General features: G+C 39.0%; 1 long non-coding RNA gene across 1 annotated transcript in view; it reads right to left on the bottom strand.

The window, feature by feature from the left end:
* The window catches only part of LOC122694745, a 154,163-nt gene that overhangs the window by 114,935 nt on the left and 35,158 nt on the right, over positions 1–4,070 (bottom strand). The window lies entirely within an intron of this gene.

Raw genomic sequence — 4,070 nt, 5'->3', positions numbered from 1 at the left:
GACCTTGTGAGTCTCTTTTTTACACCGTGTCAGTTTATCTTTTGGTGCCACAAGAAACAAACATATTACTTATAAATTATGGAGAAGTGTTTAGTCACCAAAAATAAAACATGGAACGAGCAGCCAAGCTGGTCCCTGTTAGGAAGAGCCCTTAAACACCACATGGCCCTGTGGGAAGAGCAGGTAAAGCCTAGAGGCAGATCTTAGACATCCAAAACAAGAGTATGCAGAGCCGAGTGTAAATCGCACTTGGCAAAGCATCAGCTAGTTATCAGGAAAAAACGATTTCTCTTAGTGAGTTTACTGACCTTCTTCATAAAACGGTAGGAAATCCTTGATCCTAAGACTGAAAACAAATAAAACACCAATTACCTACATAAAAGAAAAGAAAAAGTTGAAAAAAAATTGGAATCGACATGCAAAAGTATTTAAAATGCAAACTATATCCACTAAGTTGGGACTAGGACCCCTTGAGAGGGAAATATGTTCTATAGATTTTCTGGAATTGTTAGTTTTTTTGCTCCCTACAGATGTTCTGCTGTTTGTTTTACTGAGTCTTCTCAATTGCTAAGAATGAATATATTTTCAGTAGTTCTGTCTCTGGAAATTTCTGTACTTTTTATAAGGCTTTCTCCTAGTACTTCTACTAGCAACAGAAGGTCAATTTATATTTCCAAAAAGTCGGTTCCCTACTGTCATTATTTTATCTTTTGGTTCCTACACTGTGCCTCTCTACAGTGTACGACAATTACCATCATTACTCTAATTGGTATTACTACTATAGATTTACATGTGCTGAGGCCAGCATGGGCCTTCCCCTTATTTTTCAGGCAGGGAGCAGGTTAAAGAGCATTATCTTGTCTATTAGGAGTATATACAACAAAGGTCCTACAAGAACATTACACACCTATTTAAAAGGAATAATACAAAATAAAATGTTTTTAATTACATTATCTAGTAGCTTAAGTTACCCAACTGTATCCTCTGGACCTCAGCTCCTGGGGACGATTCCCTCCAGGGTATTACACACCTCCACCTGGTTTCTATCAATCATTAGAGACAACTGTTTAATGCTACACCTCGAGTTGCACTTTAAAATACTTTATAAAGCAGCTTTTAACAGTCCTTAATATATTATTAAATTCTCTGCCAGTGGTTAAAATCTAATATTCCAATCTCACATTGCCATTTCATTTGGCTACTGACTTAATGAGAAAAATGAATAGGAAAATGGACAAATGTTAAGCAAAGAAACAGGAAAGAAAGGTAGACTCTGATAATGGCAGCCAGTCTTAGTGGGACCTCACTGAACACTGACTCTCCTGGAAAACATGAGATTCCTCATGCCCCCTGGAACATGCTCCACCTCTTGGCTTGAACTAAAATCTGCCACCCACTAAGATCAGTGCTTCTCTGGAAGCACTTGTAAGAGCTGACCATTATTCTCTAATACTTTAAGAATGCCTTAGTCCTAAGCTAGAAATGATAACCCCCTTGACCCCCACTGCTATTTATCCTCTTACAGAAAGCTCTTGTTTGAGAATCATGCTGTTCTGCTATTCAACATATCTATTGATGACACCTAATGACTTCTCATTCATTGAAGATTTTGGCACCTCTCCTCTCTCCATGCAATTCACACTACATTCCTGGTAGACTTCAGTGCCCACATGGATGGTTCATCCAATACACTGACTCCTACCTCCATTCCATCTCTTCCACAGCCTCACTCTAGAAAATGCCTAAACTTCTAAGTCACCAAATCAAGCATCTCTCTCCTGATTTTCTAGCTTGTTTGTTGGACTATTCTCAACATAACAATTCTTCAACTCCATTGACATTTCCAGTATTTTGACCTTTTGTTTCTTCCATATCCATCCGCCCCTATTTCATCTTTATTTCTTCCCCAACTAAGCAAAAATTCATAATTTGGCTTTTTGTCTGTTCTACTGACAGAGTCCTAAACGTCCTTGCCATCTCCTATCCCCTGTCACACTTGAGAGCAAATACACTAATGAATCAAACAACTCATTACTCCACACTTCAGAGAAACTCCCAATCACTAACCCCAGTGACCCTTCAGTGCTGGAGTTACACAGTTAGCTTTCTCACTCTTATTTCTTTCTACTTCAAATCTCCCCACTCTCCTCAAATTTCCATTTCCCTCTTTGCCTGAAAAAATGATCTCACATCCTGCTTAAAAGAAAAAATAAACTGGATGTCATCAGATGAAAAAGGTCACCCATTTTTACTGCAAAACCAGTTTTATCCTTCTGATGTGGAGGTCTCTCCACTGATTCAGGGCCCTCTCCTCTGCCTGGGTGTGAGTCTCATCCCTTCCCCCGACTTAGAATATTTCTACAATGGATTATCCTTTTCTATCAGTTTTATTTCCAATCTCTCCCACTCTACTATATCCTTTCTTAAACTCCCTTGGCCCTACCTTTTTTCTCCAGCTATTGAGTCACTTCTCTGCTTTCCTTTACACAGATTCTCAAAAGTGTTATATATACAAACTGACTCTACTTCCTCACCTTCCACCTACTCCTTGCTTTAGACTTTTTAAGAACTACATGATCAATCTATCTACAACTGGGCAAAGTTGTAGCTTTTAGGTAGAGAATCCCCAATAGCTCTACCTGTATAACTCAGCCTATATGTCTTGGTCTCATCCATAGTTTCTTCTTTCATCTTTCAGTTCCAAAACTAGTGCATGTGTTTGATAACATTTATGTCTATCATTTAGATATTAAGTTCCAGAAGAAGTAAAAATAAATCAGTTGTGAAAATGTTAAATTTGAGAAAAAATAAAAAGAAGTCTCTTCTTTCTGGCTTCAAGACTAACATTTTAGGTAAGTCACCAGACTTCTGTGAATCGTTTCCATGGAGACTGGGGGAGGGGAGGCGGGGAACAGACTGACCAACTCTTCCACAGTAGTGTATCAAAGAAATAAAACATGTAAAAGATTCAATCTGCAAATGTATGAAAGAGAAATTCTAAGTTAATAGGATATTTGAAAACAGTAGTCACACTGATCGGTCATTTAAGCTAGCAGATGATAGCCAAAAATATCATATCAGATCTCAGTCACACAGAGTAGATAGGTTTCCTGTCATGTTCAGCAGCAGCTGTCTGTGGCAAAACCACCAAAATCCAGTTTACATATACTATGGGCATATGTGACAGCCCACTCATGTTCTCAATTCAGAGAGAGAGAGTCTTACGGATACCATAGCTTTCCTCCCACCTTCAATAAAAATGTGTATTACCCACCTCATTTGAGCAACAAATAGTCATGAGGATTTGCCTGTTAACTAGGAATGTGTATTTATGTCTCCTTCCATTATTCAGTGGAAACATACATGGAATATCACATGGCATCTTGCTGTTTCCTCAGTGAAAACATGTGAACTGAAGACAGCCATATCCTCCAGAAAGGAACACTCTAAATCCTATATGACTCCACCACTGGTCTGTCACTACTGCCTAATCTGAGAATCTGCCTAAACTTTCTCCTTCATGTTTAGGCACTCAGACTTGAAAAGAATCCATCACTAGTGTTTCCAAGATCCGGACCTGGGCTAGAAATTTTCTGCTTCAATATCCATCACTCACTGCTTCCAATCATACTGTCGGATCTAAAATTCATCCCAGCTCCTTAATGGCGCTAAGGGCTAACAAATCCATTAACTCTAAACTCCTCATGTCAAGCTCATTCTGTTGGACCAATTTTATAGGAGAATAGTGGGAACCTGGCTATGAATGCTGTGATGAATGATGCAACAGCAAAGCTGGAGAAATAGCCTTAGAAGCACTGAATCCCCATCCCTATCAAATGCCTATAAAGAACCCTAGATCATCCTCTGTCAAATTATTTATAGGTGTCAAGAAATATTTCTAATTATATCCATTCACAGCCACAGTCAGTGAATATTGTGTAAAGAGATTGCCAAAAAAGGTTTTGCCAAGTAGGTTCCCAGATGGGACAGCTGAGGCGGCTGCTGTGTTTGCAGAACGGTCTCTATAAAAGTGGAGTTGGGATGCCTCCATCCTGTCCTTCCGCAAAAGT

This window comes from Cervus elaphus, chromosome 5 (assembly GCF_910594005.1).
Source record: "Cervus elaphus chromosome 5, mCerEla1.1, whole genome shotgun sequence".
Classification (NCBI taxonomy): domain Eukaryota; kingdom Metazoa; phylum Chordata; class Mammalia; order Artiodactyla; family Cervidae; genus Cervus; species Cervus elaphus.
The sequence above is the reverse complement of the archived record's forward strand: the minus strand, read 5'-3'. Positions and strand labels throughout refer to the sequence as shown.